Raw genomic sequence first — 11,066 nt, forward strand, 5'->3', positions numbered from 1 at the left:
AAATAAGAGCCTCCCCATCTCTTACAACTTTTAAAAAACCCGTAAAGATAGATTTATTCACCCAGGCTTTTAATTAGATACTGTTTTAATAGTTCGATGGTTTTAAATAGTTTTAACATTGTTTTCCATTTTAAATTGTTGTAATGTTTTAACCTTTTTACTTGTTCTTATTGTTTTGTTGTAAATTGCCCAGAGACTTGCATTTTGAGCAACATATAAGTATGTTAAATAAAATAATAATTCATCATTTAAGACAATATCACAGGATATTGGCCTGAAGTGAATGAGGGTTGTCCAAGAGGAGCCATTAATAGTGATGGGCAATGCATAGCAGACATTTCTGGTGAGTTGTGCTGTATAACAAGATGAGTTTGCATTAGAATTTCCAACATAACAAAAATGTGCTATATTTTGTTCTTTTCTTTATTATGATTGATACCCATATTCTTGGAATTCGAATGCCCTCATAATTATAATTAGGATTGGGTGTTTCACTGACAAGGATTGGGTGTTTCACTGACAAGGGGAGAGGCAAGTCAGTATGCAAAGGGTGGTCTTTGGATGACATTGGAAACATACAGGATATTGGCCTATAAATCTCCCTAGTTTATGTGTCAGTGGGACTGATTTTCTTGTTGGGTGCATTAGTTTATTAGCCCCATAAATTCTGGGTGCTGACTCATTATGAGAAATTGAACGAGGAGATATAAAAGTAATTGGCCAAAGTGCCCAAACGAGGGTGCTTAACACTGGATGAAATGCTAGATAAATATATGCCAAAGCATGGCCCAAGAAGTCAGAGTTGTCTCAGGACAGACCTTTAGAAAGTGGATACACACAAGTAGTTCAAGTAGCTCACATAAAATGTTATAAGATTGCACATTCCCAGCTATTGGCAAATACTACTGCTTTTGAAATGTCTCTTTGCGTAATAGTTAATTTTAAATAAGAAGGGCCATGATGTTTAGTTGATTAATCAGTTAAATTAATCAATTTAAAACACTGTGCCCAGTTAAAAAGCTACCTGGGATTCACTGGGTTTGGAAAAAAAATAACTATTCCTTATACAAGTACTTACAAAATCCAAGAGGTACCATCTTAGAGTAATTCCTTTCTCTCCCATGCAGGAGGGAATGCCACTTTTACCACTGCTCAGTCTCAAGCAGTGGCCTGGACCAACTCTGAGCAGAGTGGGCAAAGAGGTAGTGGCAACCTGTGGTCATGTGTCTCCATTTGCAGAAGAGCTGGATACTGACTCATGAACCCCTATGTGAATACCAAACCAGGACTCAGTATGCTTGCCACTTCAGCTCCTTGAGTCTGAACTTTCCAACGCTGAGCCCAGTCCTGCTCACTGGTATTAATCCCATAAGACATTGATTGCCATGGTATCTACTCAAAGCCCATCTCACAAAGGTGTCAACAGATCATTGTTCATCAAATAATGAAGAACAAGACTCCAGGTTAGGACAGTACCCTTTTTTGCTTCCTGGTCCTCAGAAAAGAGATGCATCCTATGACAGGAGAACATAAAAACTCAGTCTGGCTCTGTGACTTAATGGAGTAAATTGTCTACTACCAAGGAGCTGTCCTTAGTTCTGTAAATTCTGCATGTGCCTCCTGATCTTTACTTCAATATCTAACCTCTTCCAGAACTCTCCATCAGGTGACTATGGCCAGCATTTGCCCTCTGCCTCCCAGTAACCTGTTGGTGAGCTCACCCCAACCCTACCCTGACTCTTGTGCAAGTTCCAACAAGCTAAGAGAGGAAATCTATTTTAAAATTATGCTGCTACAGTATCTGAGCAGCACAACCTAAAAATAATATACCTTTTCCTTCTGAATCATCTTTTTATTCCTATGCAAATGTATACAGATTTAATAGTAAAAATTAAAACATAACAAAAATTACTTTCATTTGGGGTCTAATTCTGGGAAGCTACAGAATTCTAAGTACTGTAACTCCAGATCTGTTCTGTCCCAGAAGGGTGTGTAGTATAAATCCAGAGTGTCATGAACCCCAAGCCTGACCCTGTATTATCTGGTTTGATACCAAGGACTTGCAGGGTGAGGTGGGGTTCAAATCACGCTATCCTTGTCTTCTGACTCAGAAGGTGAAGCAAAGACACCACCAACTCCAGGAACAGCAGCTGTTCAACAGCTACCCAGCAAGCGCTCCACAAAATAAAATAATAATAATAATAATAATAATAATAATAATAATAATAATAATAATAATAAAATTTGATTTCTATACCGCCCTTCCAAAAATGGCTCAGAGCGGTTTACACAGAAAACAACAAACAAATAAGATGGAACCCTGTCCCCAAAGGGCTCACATTCTAAAAAGAAACATCAGATAGACATCAGCAACAGTCACTGGAAGTACTGTGCTGGGGGTGGATAGGGCCAGTTACTCTCCCCCTGCTAAATAAAGAGAATCACCACGGTAAAAGGTGCCTCTTTGCCCAGTTAGCAGGGGTTCTGGGCTCTCTGATCATGTGTAGCTGCAGCTGCTTGTGAGTAGACTCCTCCCCTTAGCCCAGGTTTGCGGAGCAAGCACTCCACAAAACCGGGCTCTCTGATCATGAGTAGCCGTGGTGGGGCTCCGCGCCACAGCTACTCATGAGTAGACCCCCAGAGGGGAGACAAAAAACTGCCTCCCGGCTCCAGGAGTCTCCCCAGTATGCCCTGTGTACTCATGCAGGGCATACTGGGGCTTCCGGGGGCCGCATGGCCCCTGAGCTCCCCAGCCCCCGCCGGCTCTGTCACAGAGCCGGAAATTGTGTGAGCGTCCGATCCGGCTGCCCAGGGCTCCGTCCATGCTCGTATGCAGGGAGAGCAGGCTTAGCCTGCTCTCCCTGCACACTGGAAGAAGCCGGGTCTCACTGATCGTGAGACCCGGTCTGTTGTCTTGTCTTGGCCGCTGTGAAAGAAGCATCTTCTCTTCTCAACTGCCCCCTCTATTCATGGCAAACAATAAAGGATGTCTGTTGTACATCTGATACTGTCTCCCTGGGAAAGAAGGAGGGCAGCACTTCCCAACTGACTGGTTGGCATCAGCCAAGGGACCATTTGGGAAACATCTGCCACCAAGGCAGCAGCACCTGAACATGAATTAGTAAAAGAAAGCCAGAAAAGACTGAATGGGCTGCAACACCTTTTGTGGGCCTTGCTATTGTTTTTCCTTCCTGGTAAACCAAACCTTGGATCACATAAAATATGCAAAAATCCCATCCTGACATGCTGAGCCAGGGTGATATAGCTTCATACCATAGGGGTCCATAGTCTTGGATTAAAAAAAATAAATCATTGAGTATATCAAAACCACACAATGTAGAATGCAGCACAGAAATTGATGCACATTTCTGTATTATAAGATGAATGTTTTAAAAAGGTGGCAAAAGGCAAAGGTTTGAAAAGGTTCACCTCTCATAGAAGAGGATTAAATCAGTAGTTTTTCTCCTTTTCATACAAGTGCTGAAGTGGGAGGAGAGAAAGGAGGCAGAAGGAGGCCAGGAATTCTGAGCTAGAGGGGTCTGCCAAGCTGCAGCTGGGAGCAATGGAGCCAAACCTCTGTCTAGGGTCCTATGAATCCAAAGTCCAGATACAGCTGCAGCCTATTAGCAGCATCTTTCTTCTGTGATCCTCCCAGAATGGCCCCCAGGCGGCCCCAGAGGGTATCATCCCCTTTCCCATTAGTAAGTCCAACTACTCCACCCACATGCTTTTACCATTTCAATGATAAGGTCAACATGTCCAAAACTGTTTCCCCTTATCTGTATCAAGCATGTACAAGACATCCCTTGCTCAACAATGTCACACTGTCACTGCTTTACTTCTCTGGGCATTATACTAGCATCTTCTGTGCCCCTAGTCCTGTATGTGATCTTCCTCCGATGCCATCTCAGTAGAACAGAGGAATATAAGAACAGCCCTGCTGTATTAGGCCCAAGGCCGATCTCATCCAGCATATTGTTTCCCAGCATGACCCACCAGAATGGCTCTGAAAAGGGGCATCTCCCAACCTCCCCTCAGCTTCCCTATGTACTATACCTCTGACTGAGCAAAGAGGCACTTTTTAAAGGGTGATTCTCTTATATTTAATAGCGGGAGGGATAACTGGCCCTGTTCAACCCTAGCACAGCCTCGCTTCAGTGGTTGTTGCTGGTGTCTACTTTGTATTTCTTTTTAGATTGTGAGCCCCTTTGGGGACAAAGAAGCAACTTATTTATTATTTATTTTCCTTTGAAAACTTCTGTTAAAAAGCCATATATAAATATTTGTAATAGTAGCAGTACTACTATTATAGCTTGCCACGACCCACCTAGCCAGCCCTTCTCTTTCTGTTTTCACACATGATGTGTAAATATTTTATATTAACTGAATTGATCATATAAATCATAATATTTCCATTGATAATCACAATATTACCATTCACAGAGCATTTTTTCCTGAATGTTCAAAGTACTTATCTTAGGCTCAAATTCCATGTGACAGTGGCAAACGCTTACAAGTGCATTTGCCCCAGTCATGGAGAAATTGAGGGGTTGCTTACTGCCCTGCAGTCTGTCTCCTGATGTTACTTGCTTATCATCTGGGCTTCAGTTCCAGAAGTAAGGCTTGCTAGGAGAAAAATGCATGAGGGAGAGCCTGAGGGGGCATAAGATGTGACTGGGGAAGGGTTCACAGTCCTCACTCATATACCTTTCTTGCTCTTTAAATGTCACTTTATACATGATAGGGGCAGACTAGGTTTAGAGACATGGGTCTGATGCCATCACAAGTAGTTTGAGCCTCACAACTACCATGAAAGGTAAGCAGGTATTATATTATAGCTTGAGAGGTAGGGCTGAGGCCGAGAATGACTTTCCTAAAGCCCCCTAGGAATTCATGATTGAGGTGAGATTTCCATGGCGGAGTTTAAATCAGCTTCCTTTATTAGCAGTTACTCTATTCCAGCTCTTTATCCAAGCCCAAGGTAGAGACAAATATATATATATATATATATATATATATATATGAAATAAATATTGTAATGCCACCATGACAATGAAATATAAAATAGGATATACAAAACACACCCACGAATACACTTACTAAGTGTGACTGCCAAAAAGAAAACCTTGTCTTCTAGTACATTTCTGGGTACAATTCAAGGTGTTGGTTATCACCTTTCAAGCCCGAAGTGGCTTGGGATCAGACTACCTGAAGGATCACCTTCCACCACTTGAAACTGCCCACTCCCTGAGGTAAGCTGATGAAGCCTTTTTACATGATCCATCACTATCTGAATTTTATTTGTAGTGACATGAGTGAGGGCCTTTCTGTGGTGGTGTAACATGTGGGTTCTGAAGGGCCCAATCAGCAATGAAATTTGCAAGAGAACATTAAAGGTAAAACAAGTGATAAGAACATTTATGTAAATGTTCATTAACAGAAACATTTGACTTAACAGTTCTCACATGTCTTTCCCACTCCCCCGCTTTTTGTCTTTAAAATATCCAGTGTTCAACTGATCCAATCCATTTCGGGAAGAAGAAAAGTAAAACAACTGTGTCCAACTTGAACTCCTGGCCTGATCCAGCTCAGTGTTTGCAAGCACTTTACTTGCAGCTTCCATGAAGGCCCACAAGACAAACTCAAGAATTACAGCCCTGTGATTAAATAATACTGTACATACACATAATAACAGCCAAACAAAATAGATCCTGCTCCCCCATATAATTAAATATGCACCTGCTCACCTAAGCAAGGGGTGAAGGCTGGTCAACTTCTGTCATGCATCTGACAGACAACTCCCTCTGGGTCTACTCAAAGTAGAGTAGCTACTTGACCACACCCACCAGCCAGAACCAATTACTACACCCAATGGGGGGGGCTTACAGTTGCACCCTGGATATGGATGTTACCAGTTCCTCTCTTGCCAAAGTTAATGACAGAATGCATAATTCTGGACACTTCCCACTCCCAGTGGATCAGATTTTATAAAATATGGCAATTTCTGATTCAATGTATTCTGGTTTTTGGTTCTATGCATTCTGGCTCTATGATTCTGGCTTTTATTCTATACACTTATGGGGAAATGTGTACTTAAATGTGCAATATCTGATTTCATCATACTGGAGTCCACTAAGAAGAAATGAATTGGAATTAGGCAACTTCTGGGCAAAGGGATCTTTGCAAATTGATCCTGAAGACCCCAACATGTTGAAGGAATCTCTCAACTCAAAATGGGGAGAGTGAAGTAGAAAGGTGATTTACACTGCAGCTTTCAGCTTCTAAAAACAAAGCTTCTTGCATGTGCTTAAGGCTGGATCACTCATGACACAAGTTTGACCATCTAAGCACAATTCTTAGCAGAGCCAAAACATTTGTCCACATACAATGGAAAGGCCAAAAAAAAAAAAAAAAAGTCCTTGAACTTTCTGGTTGATTTCAAGGAGGGAATGCCCAGGAGATTACTCAGTTCAATAGTGGATTTGGGTCAAACAGGAGCCTCCATTGAATCCTTTCCTTTGGGCTCTTAGATACTTACACTGCCACTATATACCATTGTTCCCATTCATTCTAAATGATGAAGGGCCTTTTGTTGCACAAACCCGTATGGGGTCAGATAGCCCCTTGCTTATCAATCTGCCTCTCTTTTCTCTTTGTAACCTCAGCTTCCCCCCACCCCTGGTGCAAACAATGCAATGTTTTCTTCTGGTGCAGTTTTCAGTGGGGGGATGGTTGCCTTTGACTTTTGACCTTGTAATCAGTTGTAAGGATGTGTTAGCCTCAGTGGCCTCTCCCCCAAACTCCCCATTTAACCTCTAGACCTGCCTAAGTGACAGGAGAATGCAACATCATAGAGCCTCCCAGTATCCAGTGGAATGTGTAACCAACTGGTCCATTTGCAGCCTCTTTTGTGCCTACGGCACCAGCTAGCTGACCTAAATAGCCCAGGAATACCTTCCCCAACCAGATCATGGCAATCTGGAATTAAATAAGAATTATAATCATGTGTGGATTGGTCCTTGGCTCTGGCCTGGATAATGACTATAATGATTTGGATACCTCAGTTTTGTCTCCATTTAAAGCATTGTTTGCATAAATACAGGGGACTTGGCCTTTCCTAAAATAAAAAAAATAAAAGAGCCCTGTGATGTCTAAAGCTGCTTCTTTCCTTAAAAAAACAAAATAAAACAGAAAATTCATTCATTCATTCATTTGATTGATAAACTAGTTTTAATTTAACTTGATTTAGTACATTGATTTTAATGAACTGGCTAAAATACAAGCATTTCAGTTTAACTGGGTTGTATGGCAAACTGTAAATCATATTGTAGTCATGTGTTTCTCCTTAAGTTGACAGTGAATCAGGCACTGAGGTGTAAAAGAAGAGGATATTTGGAATTCTGTATGGGGGGGAAACTCACCACCAAATGTGGGGGAAAGTCACCACCAACACCAAAATGGTAAGCATGGTAGTGCTAATGATGTGATTGACATCATGTGTAATTTGACACTATGCCAATACATATGTTTTATGGGGCTGTCTCTACCCCTATTGCCCCTAGTGGTCAATAGGGTTGCTGGTGCTAAGGGTCAGTGCCATGTAGGAGCTGCATCTCCAAAAAGGATAAAATGGGTATCAGGATTATATAGGTCAGGGATTCTCAATGTTGGGTCCCCAGATGTTATTGGACTTCAACTCCCATAATCCCCAACCAAAGGCCACTGGAGCTGGGGATTATGGGAGTTGAAGTCCAGAAATATCTGGGGACCCAACATTGAGAATCCCTGATATAGGTGATAATTATGTAGTAAGTAGGTTGTGGGATTGGGATGGCGAGCTGGGGGAGGATCAAATCTTTGCTCAAATTCAACACTCCCTGGACATACTGTGAACAATCATTATTCCCTACCTAACCTATCCACTCTTAGGCTAACCTAGTTCACCTAACCTAACTAATCCTAAAGGTTGTTGTGAGAATAAAATGAGGTGGGTGGGAACAGGAGTGGTCTTTTCATGAAGCAGGGTGAGGCAGTCATCTCATGCAGTGGATTGTTGGGGCACCAGCCGCTGGGCAGCAAGATGCCCTCCACCACCACCACCACTGGAACAGCTCTTCAAGACCACTCTAGCCCTTGCGAGGAGTTCCACTCAGATTCCTTGCAGCATGAGAGAAGAGGAAGCTGCTAGTAACCTTCCCTCCTCCTCCCTGCTGCCTGTGCTCAAAACTTGTAAGGATGGCTTTGAAAAGAGAACTGGCCCCTGCCAGTGGCATGGAGCAAGGCAGAATCTGGCGCTTTGCTTCGGGTGCTGCAGTACCTTGGGCTACCCCTCGGTAGAAGGATGATATATAGTGTCCTGAGCCCCTAGGAGGAAGGGTGGGATATAAATGTAATATATACATAATGCTGCTGATTGCAGATAAGCTTCAGCTCATAGCCTTTCCATGTCTTTTTCCAGGAGATGCAAGTTTCCATTATTCCAATGGCCCTGGTATTGAACATTCCTAATATTCATAACATTGAATAGATTATGAACACTCATATGCACTTTGGGGATGATCCAGATTTATCCACTAAATCCCACTGAATTTCAATAGGACTTACAACCCATTCCTATTTACTCAAAGTAAATTCCACTAATTTAATGGGACTACTTTCAAGACAGTGTACATAGGCTGTGGTTGTACTGCCAAGTTTGTATGCACAGAATTGTAGCCTTGAGCACATGTCTAATTCTTCAAATGAAACCCATTGGACTTTGGCAAGACATGCCCCCCTATGTAGATGGAAAATGGCTGTAGCAGATATTTCTTTATTTAATAAAATTCTTCTAAGCCAATGAAGTTCAGCATTGGAGCTAAGTGTACATGCCAAATAAACGTGAGAAGATCTGAGTCAAATGTTGCATGAGTAACATTTGTCTTCAGTTCTACACTCTATGAAAACCATTTCAAGTGAAAAGTATTTTCCCGTAGGCTATGAAATAATGATGCCCTCACTATTGGGCATTTTAGGCTGAAATGCAGACAAATGACTATATATTATTCAAGCAGAACAGTTAAGTGATGAGAGAAATTAAAACAGTGTATATGCATGTATATATTATTATGGGTCCTTCACTTCCCCAAGCAGTGAGAGATTTCATCAGGGTAGTGCTACCTGGATTCTGGCTTCATCTGGAGGTGTGAGGTATATTATTGTTGTTGTTTGTTACATTTCTAGACTGCCCCATCCAAAGGCTCTGGCCAGCACACAAGTTTAAAAAACATAAAAACAAACACCATTTAAAACACACTGCTTAAAACAATATTTAAAAAAAAGTCTAAAACAATTCAGAACCATTTAAAATCGATCAAAATACTTAAAAAAACATTTAAAAACCTTGGAAGGTCAGGCCAAACAAGTAAGTTTTTAGGGCTTTCTTAAAGGCCAACAACAAGCCTAAATTACGGAGTGCATTCCATAGGCTAGAGCCCCTACAAAGAAGGCCTGACTCCGAGTCGCCACCAGATGCATCAGTGGTAACTGGAGACGGACGTCTCCAGATGTCCTCAACGTGTGATGGGGATCATACAGAAGAAGGTGCTCTCTAAGGTAGCCCATACCCAAGCTGTTCAGGGCTTTAAAGGTAATAACCAGCAGTTTGTATTTTGCCCGAAAACATATTGGCAGCCAATGCAACTGTTTTAAAACAGGCACAATATGGTCTCTCCAAGTTGCCCCAGAGACCAATCTGGCTGCTGCATTTTGAACTAACTGAAGTTTCTGGACTACGTACAAAGGCAGCCCCACATAGAGCACATTGCAATAGTCAAGCCTAGTGGTTACTGGCTGATGCACCACTGTTTTGAGATCATTTTCTTCAAGGAATGGATGGAGCTGTCAAATCAGCTGAAGTTGATGGAAAGCGCTCCTGACCATAGCCTCCACCTGAGATACCAGGGTGAGGACTGGATCCAAGAGCACTCCCAAGCTGCGTACCTGTTCCTTCTGGGGGAGTGTAACCCCATCCAGCACAGCAAGATTTAACTAGGGATGTTCACGGAACCAGGCGGGGCCGTTCGATTGTGGGGGGGTCACACTTTAAGGGCGGGGGAGGGTGCACTTACCCCTCCCTCCGCTTTCCCCTCACCGGTGCACGGTATTTGCAAAGCCCTACAGAGTGGCAGCATACCTCTTTGCTGCCCTGTCCACTCCCTGGCCAGAAGTGGCTGGAAGTAGCTGACGTGTGTGCGCATGTCGGGCATCTGCACGTGCATGTCGGGTGGGCTCGTGTGTGAGCATGCCATGCGCACATGCACCAGCCACTTCCAGCCAGGGAGCAGACAGGTCGGCAGGGAGGTACGCTGCCGCCCTGTAGGACTTTGAAAATACCAAGCACCGGTGGGGGGGGGGAGTGAAGGAAGGGGTAAGTGCACCCTCCCCGCCCTTATAGTGCGACCCCCCCTCTTTCAAATGTCGAACCTCCCAGTGTTCGAACCTGCTTGGAGGCCGGTAAAAGGGCCTCTGAACAGGTTCGTGCACATCCCTAGATCTTACTCATCCCTCAAATTCCAGTCCCCCACAACGAGCACCTCTGTCTTGCTTGGATTCAGCTTCAATTTGTTATCCCTCATCCAGCCCATTAGTGCCTGTAGGCAGGAATTTAGGGAGTGAATGCCATTTCATGAGGAGGAGTGTGAGGGAGAGAAATAAATTTGGGTGTCATCAACATACTGAAAACACCCTGCACCAAATCTCTGGATGATCTTACCCAGTGGTTTCATGTAGATGTTAAAAAGCATTGGTGACAGAATGGAGCCCGGAAGGACTCCATATGGTGTCTTCATTATATTAGCAGCTCTACCAGATAGCAATAAAATGTGGAATCTACAAAGCCTTCATGGAAGTTCCATGATCTTATCCACTGTACAGACACTCCTGTACATTTCCACACTCCTGAGCACAATCTTGCCCTCTGTACACATGCCAAGCAGGGACCTCACATGATTTTATAGCACCGCCTGCCAGCCAGAAATTTCATTTGGAAAGGAACCTGCCTCTTTCCCCAGTTGCCACAGAAGCAG

This window comes from Hemicordylus capensis, chromosome 2 (genome assembly GCF_027244095.1).
Source record: "Hemicordylus capensis ecotype Gifberg chromosome 2, rHemCap1.1.pri, whole genome shotgun sequence".
In the NCBI taxonomy this organism is placed as follows: domain Eukaryota; kingdom Metazoa; phylum Chordata; class Lepidosauria; order Squamata; family Cordylidae; genus Hemicordylus; species Hemicordylus capensis.